Source organism: Cavia porcellus, unplaced genomic scaffold (genome assembly GCF_034190915.1).
Source record: "Cavia porcellus strain 051 isolate PalLab524CR breed Dunkin Hartley unplaced genomic scaffold, mCavPor4.1 scaffold_14, whole genome shotgun sequence".
Taxonomy (NCBI): Eukaryota; Metazoa; Chordata; class Mammalia; order Rodentia; family Caviidae; genus Cavia; species Cavia porcellus.
The window spans coordinates 76,260,225-76,275,798 of NW_026947497.1; the positions used below are offsets into that span (position 1 = coordinate 76,260,225).

The window sequence follows — 15,574 nt, forward strand, 5'->3', positions numbered from 1 at the left end:
TTTTAGGGCAAAGAGAGAAAGAGGAACAAAATGGAGGGACGGAATTAAGTCAGGCTTCTCTGAATATTTCTTGTTTTATATATTTGACACAACTTTGTAAACTAGATAAAATCATGAGCATAAGTAAATGAATACCATTTGTAACAGAACACTGCATGTACCACAGAAACCCAATCTAATAATCCACTGTTCATTAAAAGCAATCCATGTACTTCTCATTTGCAGAAAACACTTGAACCTCGTTTAGCTTTACAACTGAACTAGATGATGACAAAAATACTGAACAGAGCTGAATATAAATTGTCAGTGGCTGAGAATTCTCATATTCTTATGTTCTTCTGTGATTTCAATTTTAAGACCAGCCTGAGCAACTAAGCAAGACACTATCTCAAAAAATAAAAAGGAACTGGGTGTGGTGGCACACAACTGTAATCCTAGAATTTGAGAGGCTAAAACAGGAGGATTAGTGCAAATTTGAGGCCATCCTGGGACCACAAAGTGAGTTCAAGGCCGGCCTGAACTGCATTAGAGACCTTATCTCAAAATAAATAATTTAGAAGAGTAGAGACGTCAGTGGTAGAGCACTTACCTAGCGGGCATAAGGCCCTGGATTCAATACCCCGTGCTTAAAAAAATTAGTAATTCTTTTGTCCCCAATGTTTTGCTACTATTAGAAGAACCAAGTATCATTAACAGCAAATGATTACCCATAAAATGCAAGCCAAATGAAATGGGAAATGAGAGAAAGGAAAAAACAATAAAAAATAGGAAAAAATGGAAACAAAGCTTCTTCATGTAAATAAGAAGAGGAAGAGGGGCTGAAGAGAGGAGAGAGAAATGGGGGAAAAAAGAAGCAGCAAGTTAAACCATGTACAAGTAGGTACAAATTCCCTATGATATGTGATCACTGTCTACATCCAAAATGTACACATTAAAAAAAAAAAAAAAGAAAAGTGCAAGCCAAGTTACAAATAAATTTTTTTTTTTTGTCTTTTTCATTTTTATCGGTACCGGGGATCAAACTCACGACTGCCTGCTTGCAAGGCAGGTGCTTATGCCTCTGAGCTAAATCCTCAGCCCCTACAAATAAATTATTAGGATAAATGCAAATCTGCAGGACAGAGGCATACACAAAAGTCAACTGAATTTTTATACACTAGACAGAAGTAAATGGAGAAAAAAGGATATCACTTATAACCTTATGTGAAGTTTCTAGGACACAGGGTGCCAAATATTGTTGGTTTGTGGCCCACGGTCCCCCTTTTCTGATTTTCTCCCCTAGTCAAGGTTTCACCACAAAGTGCAGCTGGCCTTGAACTCTGATCAAAATCCTCCTGCATCAGCCTCCTGAGTGCCGAGACTATAAGTGTGCAGAGCCACACCTAGCTGCTGGTGCCCTTCCCCACTCGGTTAGCTCACAGTGCATCTAGGCCAACAGAAATTTCTCACAGCTTCATTTGCTTAACCATTAGGTTGGAACAACTCCACTAGGGATCATGTCCTAAAAACTTAAGAACTACTTGAAAAAACAATACACATAAGTGAAAGAAAATGATAAAACTTTATTTCATTCTCAGTCACAGTATTTGTGAGAAACATGATGGACACTTTCAAACCTTGGGGCCAGGGATATAGCTCAGTGGCACAGCACCTGTTTGGCAAATGTGAAGTCATGAGTTCAATCCTAGTACCAAGTAAAATAAAATTGAATTAAATTAAATTTTTAAACCTCAAACATCACCATCCTCATTTCCTGTCCACTTTTTTATTTTATTTTATTGGCTTTCACTCTCAACAACCACTTCACCAAGATGGACATCATCAACTATATCATAGTCTAATGCTAAACCAACGGTCTTTCTATAGATCTAGATGTCTGTGCTGTGTCCAAGAGATTATCAAAATTTGGACCGCTGATTCTAAATCTGTAAGAAAAATCAAAGGCCCAGTGAATAGCAAGGACACTCTGGAAGAATAATGTGACAGGAGAATAATGTGGCACAGCTCACCTTGATATGAAGAATTTTACCTAAAAAATCAGTTCTCATACCAGACATTATATCACTTTTGCATCTTTTCTGATTCACTTAGTCTCTCTACCTGCTTCAATCTGCTATTTCTGCATTCAGGTCTGTTTATTTGTTGTGGGCAACTGTTTCACACAGGCCAGACATTAACACCTCCCTCAGGTCTGAGCTGCGCAGTGCCATGACATGTGGCACCCACACATGTAGCCAGTAGTGCAGTTAACTGTGTGCGCGCACATGTGGGGAGGGACAGCTTTGAACAGTGGTGATGTGAGCACACCTTTTCTCACCCTGTGCTGATAAGTCCCGTGACTTCCTTATGGAACTCTCTGGAAACAGCACTAGGAGACCAAGCTCATGTTTATACCTCCCTGACATCCAACTTGCAGGAATTCTCCTGCCTCAAACTCCCAAGCATTAGGATTACAGGCATGTGTCATCACATCTGCCAGAACCCTGTTTCTAAGACAAACATTCATAGGAAAATCTTTGGGCAAAGAAAAGAAAAACAAAATGGGCTTCAAAGATAACAATATTCCATCACAAAATCTCAATGCTCTTTTGAAGAGCACCAAAATAATATTTATTAATATCAACTTGACAAATTTGTTAAAGGAGTTACACAAACTTCATGTAGTTTAAACACTAAAGGTAGAAAGCTCTTCAAAAGTATTCAAAGTTGATTAGTATCACAACATTGCAAAGCTTTTTTTTTTCTGCAAAAGAAAGCAGCAACTGAAGTGAGGACTAGAGCTGAGAAGAGTTCTGACTTTTGCAAACAGAAGCAGCAGCAAGACCACTGCAGAAAGCTTTCTTTCCCTATTATATCTACTACTTCGCCATCTGAAATCAAGCTCTTTAACACTGGATCTGTTTGTAGACAATAGGGAAAATTCTTTTTTGCTATTCTTCTGAATACAGATAATGGACAAACATGCTTGTCTATATTCTAGTTTTTCTAAAATGAGCACGCATTGTTTTGTATTGAAAAAACAGTGTATTGTCTTTGACTTTAAAATTTAGAACCTGGCAAGGTGATACATGCTTGTAACCTAAACATTTGGGAGGCTGAGGCAGGAAGATCAAGTTTGAAGTCAGCCCAGGCTACCCACTGAGTTCAAAGCCAGCCTGAACTCTTCAGAGAGCAAGACACTGTCTCAAAATAACTAAGAATAAAAATAATAAATACAAAAAACTAACTTACTCTGTTACTACTTTCTTTATCCCTTCTCTGAGCTCCTACAGCACTTAATGACATTGCCAAGCTGGTTACCGATCTCGCGCCTCTCAATTTCAAACTCCCTTCCAGCCTACCCTTGAAAACTGATCTGGGTCTGTATTTTCCCTACCCCTGGGCAGAGCAACAGTAAACTGTCAGTAGAGGGCGTTAGAGAGACACTTCAGGAGAAAGGCTGGCTAGGTGGTGCCAGCTGTCACTGACTCCACAAGGGCAGGAGGTTGGTTCCTCCAGTGTCAGCTCCTACAAGGCAAGGTAACCAGTGGCACGGAGTCAGCTGGAACTCTGCGCCAGTGGCCTGTGCTTTCCTCCCACCCCCACTCTTCCTGGGCAATTCTGCAGCAGTCAGCACCTGCTCATGAACTACTTACTCTCCCTGGCACCCTCGTGGGAGACGTCTAGCAATTCTGGCCAACACAGAACCACTAAATGACAGATGTCTCTAGCATTTAGTGATCCATCACCATGCCCCCCCCCCCCGCAAAGTCTGATCCCAGCCCTGGGAGGAGGCAGGGCTGTCTCAGCCTTAGTCCTCACTGCAGCTGCTCTTTTCTAAGGCTATTCCTGTGCTTTTACTTCTTATTTGTGCTCTGAGTCAGGCCCTCATTATTCGATTTCTCTGTTAGTCTACCATTCTTTCCTGTTAAAGTTACTGTGTGGTTTCTTTCCCCTGATTAGACCTGAAATGATACAATCCTATTGGTCAATATGGCACTTAAACTGGATGTGGCAGTGCACACCTGTAAGCACCAGGGAGGCTGAGGCAGGAGGATCACTATGAGTTCCAGGCCAGCCTAGAAATCTGGCAGGAACCTCTCATGCAACAAGCACACTATCATCAACTTGGAGGGAAAGAGTCAGAAGCCACACTCATTGGTCTCTAACCTAACTTTTATGCAAACTGTATCTCTAACTTATCCCCAGTACAATACAACCAAGGAGAATTACTTCAACAAATAAGGAGTGGAAGCCAGAGTAGGAAGTACAGAGAAATCTAATAATTAAGCAATTGCCTTGAGTTCAAACATGAAAAAGTTGTACTACTTTCCAAATGCCCCCTAACATCTAAAACAATTTACTTAAACAGTGTATGTGGACTGGCCATTACATGTCCTCAAAGAAGAAAATTTAGAGTTTACAAACTGGGAGCAATTTGTTGACTAACAACGAACTGGAGCTCAGCCTGTACTCTGTACGTATGGTTTGCTTTTTACAAAAGTTATTACTAGGGCTGGGGATTTAGCTCAGTGGCATTAGCACTTGCCCTGCAAGTGCACAGTTGTGAGTTCGATTCCTGGTACCAAAAAGAAAAAAAAGTTACTAGCCTGCAACAGAAAGGACCTGAGAAGTATTAATCTAAAGTACTCAACTCTAAACATTTATAAAAATGCTTTTACAGAGGCTTTGAATATGTATTTCCCCGAAGATATAAAAAAGGTCAATTAGGCCAGGTTTAGTAGTGCACATCTATAGTACCAGCACTCAGGTGACTGAGGCAGGCAGATCACCATGACTTTGAGGCCAGCCTGAACCACACAAAGAGTTCAACACCAACCTGAACTATATATTGAGACCCTGTCTCAAAACAAAACAAAACAAAACAAAACAAGTCAACTAATATTACACAAAAAGATATTCAATATCATCACCAGGGAAATGCAAATTAAAACCACAATGAAACACCACTAATATGGCTGTGTCAAAGCCAGAAAACCTGTGATAGAGCACATGTCTTGCACACATGAGGCCCTGGGTTTCAACCCTGGCACCACACATATACATACTCCAATACTTTTCATGGAAAGAAGCAGAAAGCAAACAAATCAGTGTCCGTGTCAGTAAAGATGTGGAGAAACTGGAAAGCTCACACACGGTTGGTGGGAGGGTAACGGTACAGATGCTTTGCAAATGTGGACCATAAGACCTTGCATTTCCATAGTATATACCCAGAGAAATAAAAACTCATCTCCACACAAAAACCTCTACATGAATAATTCACAAGAGTAGAAAAATGAAAACAATCCAAACATCTAATGGTTAAAGAATGAATAAATGAATGCAATATACCTAGACAATGGCTGCTCAGCCATAAAAAGAAATGCGGTTCTGATTCATGCTACAAGGATGGGCCTTGAAAACACTGCTACTTATAATTTTAAAAAAAAACTCACAAAAGACCACATACTGTATAAATTCCATTTGCCCAGAATAGGTAAACTTAAGAGACAAAAAAAAAAACACCAGATTCATGGCTGTAGGCGTGAAGGGGCAAGGACCATTATTAAATACAAGGTTTCTTTGTGAGGTGACAGAAGAGTTGTAAAAAGCATTTGAATAGAAATATCACGGGAGTGAGAACATAGCTTTTCAATGGCGCTACTTTTGAAGGTGACAAAACCACAAAAAGTTTTTCTATGTTCAGGAATGGAATTACTTGCATGACTTCTTCACTGCTCTATGCCTTCTACATTCTATGCTGTTCTTTTTTTCTGAGACAGCCTTTGATTTTTTTGTATCAGGAACTGAACTCAGGATCCCGCACTTGCCAAGCAGGTGCCTTGTCACAGAGCTATACCCCTGGCCTCCTGAGACAGAGTCTTATACACTGCCTGGAACTCATGGTGCTCCTCTCACCTCAGCCACCCGGGTACTGGACGAGACCACAGGTGTGCGCCAGCATTCCCAGCTATGCTATTATTCTTTGTATTGAAAAAACTGACAACAGTAATCACCTAAAAGAGAATATCTGCTGTCTGGATTATTTATTCTGCTAGTAACTTTTCTTTCTGAAGACAGAAACCATGAATGTTTGATCTTTCTGCTTTCTAGAAATTAACATTCTTACAGAATAATTTTAAAAAATCAATTGCTTCAGGCTTTCACACCTCTATCAGCATCCTCTACCTGCCCACCGTCCAGGCCTTCTGAACAGCTTTTTCAAAGCATGTAATCACCCTAGCCTACTACCTACCCGTAATTTATTACTCCTAAATTCACTCTTGGTCCCTCCCAGTCTGTCCTTAACACCACAGGCAGGGACAAGACTAAGGTAGCATGATTAAGATGTGTCCAACTCAGCAAGACCTTGGCTCAAAGTTTAAAAAACAAACATAGCCTGGAGATGTTACTCAGTGGTAAAATAGCCCTACATTCAACTCCCCACACCCCGTAAGAAGAAAGGAAAATGGTTATTACCTCACTCTGCTATTAAGACCTTCCAGTGGCTCTCTAGTGGCTCAATGGTTACAGGCATTCTTGGCCCCTTCTCTCTGCCCAGGTTCCTCTCTTTTTAGTCTATGAGCTGTAAGTTTTTCCACTTTTCTAGTTTCTCTTAATAGCCACTTGCGACCCTCACACATGGCCTTCCTGGAAGGATTTCAGTCTGGTAGCTGACCATTCATGTGGCACTGGATCAAGAGGCTCCCTTGGTCCAGAACTTCTAGTGACAAAACTAAGCCCTGGACAAATGAGGAGGAGCTGATCACCCTATTTTGCAGGTCTCGCCTGTACTTGGTAAACTCGTCCAGGACTGGCTTACATGTCCTTCCCTCAGAAACCCCAGTCCCTCTGAAACTCCCCCATTAGTTCATTTCCTTCTATCTTAACAATTACCGCAACCATGGGTGTACCTTCCCTGACTGCACTATAAACCCCACAGCCAGGGTGCAGTGAGTTAATCTGGTTAACCATTACACTTGGCACCGGAGCACTGTGCCTAGGCCAAAGTAGGCCATGAGTTTATTGGCTGAATGAATAAACTGGTGAGTGAAAGGTTTTATCTATGATGCCATCAGAATTAAGTAAGGTTTTCTATTTCTTTAGGGAAGTAAAGACCCAGGAAAATCAGAAAATGCATTTAGTACTCTACCTTGTTTAAGTATTACAGTTAATTATTCCATTTACCTTGGTCCTAACAATAGTCAAGAGAATCAGAAACCTTGCACTTTTTTTTCCAGAAGGTAATAAGGTTTTACATTTATTAAAGGTAGGAGCTGGATGTGGTGGCCCACACCCGTAATCCCAGCACTTGGAAGGGTGAGGCAGGAGGATCAATATGAGTTCGAGGCCAGTCTGATCTACACAATGTGATTCTGGCTCAAAAAACAAGAAACAAAAAGATTTAGTCTCAGTTCTGAGCTCACAGCAGAGAACTTGGGCCACTATCTTGAGAAAGGAGCCAAGAGGGACCAGTGAACGGTGGGAAGACCACCAGGCTGCCTACTGATGAGTAACTAGGCAGAAAAATTAGACCTGGCTTTTGAAGGATGCGAAGGAATTTGCCAGGCAAAGAAAGAGAGGAAGGTCTCTTCATACAAAGGAAACAACAAGTGTAAGGAAATTTTGTAATTCAGACGTGAGCCTTTCTTCTTTCTTCTTCCTCTTGGCCTCCACCCAATCACCACATTGAAAAAAAAAAAGCAACAAAACATGACCAAACATGAAGGAAGTAAAATGGCTCTCAGAAAATGCTTCAAAACCACCTGGAAGGTGGGAACAGAGAGGAGGCAAGCAACAACACACAATACTAAGGAGAAGTTAAAAGGAATGAAATCTAGTTTTCTTAAAGCTTCGCCACAAACCCCAAATAGCAAATCAAAATGGGAAAACAGGACGGGGGGGGGGGCAATAAATACACGGAAAATGTCTAAGGACAGGGATATAGCTCAGTGGCACAGCGCCTGCCTGGCAAGTGTGAGACCAAGTCCGATTTCCGGTTCCAAAAAAGGGATCCAACATCACTAGATAGCAAAGAGATCCAAATTAGGGCAAGATACCTTTTTCTATCAAAGTGATTATCTTAGGTAAAATCTTGTACTGAAAGACGAAGACCAAGACTGATTTGATTACTTACATGATAATGTAAGTCTTAAAAAATTGGAACAGGGCTAGAAGGGTAGCTTGGTGGTTGAGCACAAGCTTGGAATGCACACTGCCCCGTGTGCAATCTTCTGATTCCAGCCTCTCCCCCCAAAAACAGTGTTTTTCCAGTAAGTAATCATATCAAATCAGAAGTTATCCATATAGCATGTCCTGGGATTCCATAAAGACAATTTATATGTCAATCATTTCGAAGGATTTCCATTACCCATAAGGTCATTCAAAGTGTAGCAGAAAAAAAACCCAGAGCTAAGTAACAAGCCCGTTAAGAGCAGAGACAAGGATTTCTCACAAACACATGGCAGACAATGATACATAAAGCACTGATCCCATCAAAAATAAAGCAGCATTGGGACAGAGGAAATATCCCTCTTTACACACACGATAAATCAGGACAAGCCAGGAATGGTGGCACACACCTGCAATCCTAGCACTTGGTAGGATGAGACAGAAGGATCACCCATAAGTGCAAGACCAGCCTGGGCTACACAGTGAGACTATGTCTCCAACGAACAAACACTAATGTACTTTAAAAATAGAATGCATTGCTGGGGATTTAGCTCAGCAGCACAAGCGCCTGCCTGGCAAGCACAAGGTCATGAGTTCAATCCCCAGTACCAGGGGGGAAAAAAAAAAGAACAGGATGCATGTCTTTCAAATATTGGACATAATTTACAAAAAATAGAAAACATCAACAGATAAAATGGTTAAACATGATGTTGGGTATACATACACGATAGACTATTCCGCCTCCAAAGGAACTGAGCACTAAAACACACTTACACCATGGCTGACCCCTGAAAACAGTGTGCTACCTGAAATAAGCCAGACATGAAAGGATAAATACTGTTGGATCCCCTGTGTTGAAGTACATAGAGGCAGGTGACTGGAGGCCGGGGCTGTGCAGAAATGGGCAAAGTGGTGAGTACAGGGCTTCCGTGGGGGTTGTGAAAACCACCCGAGGGGTGAATGATGGTGACAACTGTGCAAGAACATAAATATGCTTAATGCCAATGATTTGGAAACAGGTAAGATGGTAAGTTTATACACATGCAACAAAAATAATAAAAAACACAAAGCAGGACCAGGGATTTAGGTCAATGGCATAAGCACTAGCTTGGCAAGCGTGATGTCGTGAGTTCAATCCCTGGCAGTTTAAAAAAAAAAACACCACAAAGTAGCAGCAATAAACAAAAAAACAAAAAATTAAATAAACACCTGAGAAGTGCAAGGTTGTGAGTTCAACTCCTGGTACCAATAAATAAACAAACAAACATATATCTGAAAACAAGCATTTTTTTTTTTTTTGTCTTTTTCCTTTTTATCGGTTCCGGGGATTGAACTCACGACTGCCTGCTTGCAAGGCAGGCGCTTATGCCACTGAGCTAAATCCCCAGCCCCAAGCATTTATTATGATAGAAAGCATAAATGTTTCCAGCTTTCATTTTGGGGGAAAAAAAAACCCCACATGCAATTCAAAAAGACACAACAAAAGCAAAACCGCAAAGGAAGATAAAAGTTCAATGATACAATGAACAAAGAAAAGGGACAGACAGAATTTTAAGAAGTATGTGAAAATATTACACAGGACAATCTTTTATGAAGGCATAATCCACAATGACGATCTTTAGAAGTCAGAACTTACATGTGCACTAAATAATACTGCATCAAAACATGACAAATAAAGATGAAAAGATGGGCCACAAAATGGAAGAAAAGCTAGGCATGATGGTGCATGCCTGTAATCTAGCACTTGGGAAACTGAGGCAGGAAGATCATTGTGACTTTCAGGCTAGCCTGAACTACATAGCAAGAACCTGTCTTAAAAAAAAAAATCCAAGTATTCAATATCAAGGACCATTTCCCAAGACATAAAATGAACTCTCAAAATTCAGCATAGGAAAACCAGTAACTTAATTAAAAAGCGGGCAAAAGATCTGCTGAGATGCTCCAGCAAATATGACACACAGAAGACAAAGCAGGATGTAAAAAGAAGCACCATGTTCACAGCAGCCCCATACACATAGGGAGCTAGGGATTTAAAAAACACTGAGATGCTGCTTGTCACACATCTATCAGTCCAGGTGCCAATCAGCCACAGCAAACTGAGCTCCCACTGCTTGCAGGCAGAATGTGAAATTATGAACAGTTAGCAGTTTCTTACAAAGCTACATACACTCTTACCATACAATCCAGCAGCCTAGCTCCTTGGTTTTTATCCAAATCTGCTGAAAGTCACATGACGGAGTATTACTATTATTATTAGTATTACTATTGGTGCTGGGATTGAACTCATGACCTCTCACTTGCCTGGCAAGCGCTTGTGCTGCTGAGCTAAATCTCCAGCCCCTAAAATCCGCTGAAAATTTACATCCACACAAATACCTATACGCAAGAACCAGAACAGAAATTACTTCTAAAATGATATACAAATGGCAATAAGTACATGAAAAAAGGTTGAATGTCACTAACCCCTAGAGAAATGCAAATCAAAACTATATAAGGTACTTCCTCACACCCGTTAGGGTGGCTATGATTAAAAGCCACTGGAAAATAAAAAATATGGAAAGGATGTAAAGAAACTGGAATTTCTGCGCACTGTGGGTGGAAACGTAAAACAATACAGCCACTGTAGAAGGCAGGTGGGTGACTCCTCAAACATACACACACACATGCCTATTACCATACAATCTAGCAGTTCCACTTCTTGGAAATGCTCTAAGAGAAGTATGGATACCACCATGTTCACAGCAGCCCCATACACAACAGCTACAATGCGGCAGCACCCAAGTGTTCACTGATAGATCAATGGCTAACCAAAGAAAACATAGCAGACACATACACTGAAATACCATTCAGTGACAAAATGGAAAGATATTCTAAAATATGCTGTAACATGGGTGAACATAGAGGATATCATGCTTAGTAAAACAAGCATGTCACAAAAGACAAATACCACAGGATTTTACTTATATTGGTCATCGAAAGCATGGAGAACGCTAGACATGGTAGTACACACCTGTAATCCCAGTCACTCAGGAGTCTCAGGCAAGAGGAATACTTGCGCTCTTGAGTTTTAGACCAGCCTAGACAATACAGTAAGATGCTGCCTTAAAAATCAAGCAACTGACAGGGAATTTGGCTCAGTGGCATAAGTGTCTGCCTAGCAAGCATATTATCATGAGTTTGATTCCTGGTACAAAAAAAAAAAATCAAGCAACTGATATCAATACCAGGAGATAACCAGGCATACTTGCAGAAACGATCACTGAATATAAAAGTATGTATTTTTAAAAAAACAATAAAAGTAGGTATTGACTGGCTGTGGTGGTGCATGCCTAAAAATCCAAGCTATTTGGAAGGCTGAGGCAGGAGTATTGCAGTTTTGAGTTACACCTGGGCAAATGACAGAGACTATGTCTCAAAATTCAAAGGGCTGGAGATAATAGCTGAGTTTTAGAACACAGGTCTAGTACATGTGAGGCCCTGGGTTCAGTCCCCACAAGTAACTTCAGATGACAATGTTATGAAAGAAACTAAACAGCAAGAAGTTAGGGACTGAGTAAGGGTCTGCAGAGGCTAGTTTAGATGAGCCATCAGAGAAAGCCTTTTCTTTCCTTCTTTCTTTCTTCTTTTCTCCCTTCCTTCTTTCCTTCCTTTCTTATTTTGTCTTTTTGAAACAGGATCTCACTGCAGTTCAGTCTGGTCTTGAGCTCACTTTGTAGCTCAGGCTGGTCTCGAACTTGCAACAATCTTTCTGTCTCAGTCTCCAGGGTGCAGGGATTACAGGTATGTGTCAGCATCATATCTAGTTTGGGCCTTTTGAAAATACATGACATATGAAAGCTTCCTGACAATATGAAAGGCAAAACAGTATTCAGATAGAAGAAATAAAAATGTAACAATACCAGGTATATAAACAAAGATGTACATTATAAACAAAGATGTTTTCACAGAACATTTATCAAAATAGATAATGCTTTCATTCACAAAGAAACCTTAGACAAATTTTAAGATACAGTCATGAACAAAAACAAAAAATGTAGGTGTGAATTAAACTGTTCCCAGTACCATTAGTCAGAGAATAAAACTAAAACTACCAACTATTTAGAAACACTGAACAGCTCATTCATGTAAATGCACAGTGCAGCCAAAAAACTGTACTCAGAGGTAAACTAAAAGAGCTTTAAATGTGGCCAGGCATGTTGGCATATGCCTATAACCCCAGCATTTGGGAGGCTGAGACAGGAGGATCACAGCAAGTGTGAGGCTGGCATGTACTACATAGTAAACTCAAGTTCATGGCCAGCCTGAATTTCATAGTGAGACCCTGACTCATACAACACTGATGCTTATTTCTAACTTTTTTTTTTTTTTTTTTTTTTGAGACAGAGTCTTGCTATGTATTTCAGACCGGCCTCAAATTCACAGCAATCCTTCGGCCTCAACTGGGATTACAGATGTGCACCACCATGCCCCACTCTTAATTCCTTAAATAAAACTGTTAAGGGGTAAATACCTCAAAGAAGGAGGCTAAAGTGAGTAAAGAGTAATTTTCACACTTTAAAGAGTAATCAACCTGCGGGCCAGGGATATAGCTCAGTGCACAGTGCCTTCCTGGCAAGCACAAGGTCCTGAGTTTGATTTTGAGTACCAATAAATAAATAATCAACTTGCCTGAATTTTTTACAATGAGAAATTTACTTTCAAAAATAAAGTGAAAAAACACTTTTAAATCTATAATATAGTTATCTCTGATAATTAAAACTAAAGTGATTTTTGGCTCATGCCTATAATCCCAGCACTCAGGAGGCTGAGGCAGGAGGATCACTGCAAATTCAAGGCCAGCCTGGGCTACAAAATGAGTTCAAGGCCAGCTCCTATACATAGTAAAACCTTGTTTCAAAAAAAAAAACCTAAGGTGATTTTTGTGCTATTTCAGGAGTTTTCATTACTTTCTAAGTTTTCTATGAGAAATATGCATACTTTTGGGCTACGAATAGGTGCAATTAAACTACTATTTTATTAAAAAAAAATCTCACTTCAAAAGCAGAATGACTGTGTATTTTATTCTGAAAAATAAGTTTTAATTCTAGTTACAGCCTCAGAAATTTGATTCTGTGATTCCAACCTTCTTTTAAAAGCAAGTTTACCTCTAAATGTAAGAGTATATTTGTTGTAGCACATTCTATGGCACTTAAGATCGGACTATCAGCTAAAGTTTGTTAAGCATATAAGTCCTTTATCTGCATCTAAATAGCCCTATTAAATTGGTAGTAGTTATTATTATTCCTATCTTCTAGATCAGAAAACTGAGTCTTGAAAAGAATGTGTTTGGCCCATGGTCAAGTGAAAAGGTCTGGATTCAAGCCCAAATCTTTAGCTTTTGAGTAATTGATACATGGAATATGAAATAATACACATGTGAAAGACTGAACTAGAATAATGCGTATTTGCTTGAAATAAAAAAGAACAAGCATACAGGTAATAGGCTACACCTGAATTAAAGTTCAGCTTGATTACCCCTAACCAGTGGCCTAAAAAATAAGTGAAACAACTCTGATCACAAAACAATCAAGATTTGAGGATATTATTTTCCCACTCTTTTTGCTTCTTTGAAAACAACAAAAGGAAACAGAAGAACTCAGAAGCACGAATTGTAAGTAACTTATCCTCTCTGATTAGCCTGAAATTAGTTAACTCTCTAACTTGAGGGGCTTCTGAGAAAAAATTGATCAAAATCCAAAAGACTTAAAGTCTTGACACGGCCCAGTTTTAGTAAAAAATAGAAAATCCTGAGAGCCCAAAGAAACATGTGCGAACATTATTGTAATAACCGGTGCTGGTAGATTAAAGATAGGAATGGTTTAACTGTATCTAGTTGTTTTATTTTTAGCTAGTTCAACAAATTCTCTTCTTAAAAAAAAAAAAAAAAGTAATTGAAAATTTATCCTTAGCTACCAGAACAAATTCTAAATTCCCTCTCTTAAAAATATAATTGAAAAGAAATACAAACTACTGTTATCCACATCTACCTGGAAACCAGCCTATCATAAAGATCTCAGTGCCACAGGAACCCCTATTCATTTTAGCAGAAAAAGACCCACTGCAAACTTACCCTTCTTCATTGATGAATGTGGGTTTGAAGCATTTGTACTAAGTGTCACAAGTTCAGATTAAGTGTCTAAATGATGGCAAACCTGGAATGAAGGTCCCAAGGGAAGTGAAACATCCATAAACTCTTCCTTCAAAAATACCTGCCTGTCAGCCTTAGTAGTCTACAGCTGTAATCCCAGCCCACTGGAGGCTGAGACAGGAGGATCACTTGAGCCTAGAAAAGTTTGAGGCCAGCCTGGAAAACCCAGTAAGGACCAATCTCAAAAAAAAAAAAAAAAAAGTAGCAGAGTCAGTGACATCAACAGACCAAGTTTTGCACTCCAACATTTCTACACCTTGATTCCTCAGCTGATCAAAACATCCTATTTTAAGTTAGGGACAATTATTAACAGCAAATGACGACAGCATTGAAGCTGAGTACTACTAAGCTGAGTACTAAGTACTGCAAAGCCTGCTAGAAGAAAAGGTAACAATGGACTATTTAGTGAAAAGACAAAAAATACACCAAATTTAGGTCAACCTCCTTCACCAAAATCTGAAAGTTAGTTTAAGACCTACACATATTATAGGTCAGCAATATGAGCTTCACTTTCTGTAATGCAAATGTAAATCAGTGTTCTTGGTTAATTAGTAACTAGAAAGACTTAAAAGCCGAAGATGAAAGATTAAAAAGCCCCTCAAATCAATACCCCTAATAGAATATGAACTAGGCTTTCACTGGTACATCTATAATACAGAGAGAGAAGCAGATAGAAAAGTAGAGGTGAGTGTGAATGTTTTACAAATGCCACAGAGCTTGACAAGTTTAAACCTGCTTTTAAAATTACTATTGACGGTCTTCCTCCCAATCTAACTTCATTTGACGCTACTCTTTTGGACAACTCCACAAAAGCAAAACCCCCAGAGCAAATTCTAGTACATTTCAATATCCTGCCTGCTTATAAGAGCGGAAGAGTCCCACATAGCAGGGGGAAAACGTGACGCGCACAACCTTGATCCAAAACACAGCTCGTAGCAGTCTAATTTTAGGCCTAACCCTTTTGATTGTCTTTTTCGCGGAGGTGTAAAAAGAAAACAGAACTACAGCCCGCTCCTAAAGGAGAACCGAGATAGTAGAGGGAGCTGGTTACTTATCAAAGGCGGAAAACAAATCCCGCTCACAGCGAGTATTCCCATTAAAAAGCAGCTACGAGGGCGCGGACAGCCTCAGAATCTGACAATGGCAGTGACCTGACACCCTTCTGGGATGACTTTATCTGTAAAGAATTGGCCCAAAGGTTGAGTCCACCGGGGAATCTGCGCCGACGTTTCGAGT

General features: G+C 39.9%; 1 protein-coding gene across 1 annotated transcript in view; it reads right to left on the reverse strand.

The window, feature by feature from the left end:
* Positions 1-15,574, reverse strand: part of Pak2 (p21 (RAC1) activated kinase 2) — a 68,851-nt gene that overhangs the window by 52,695 nt on the left and 582 nt on the right. The window lies entirely within an intron of this gene.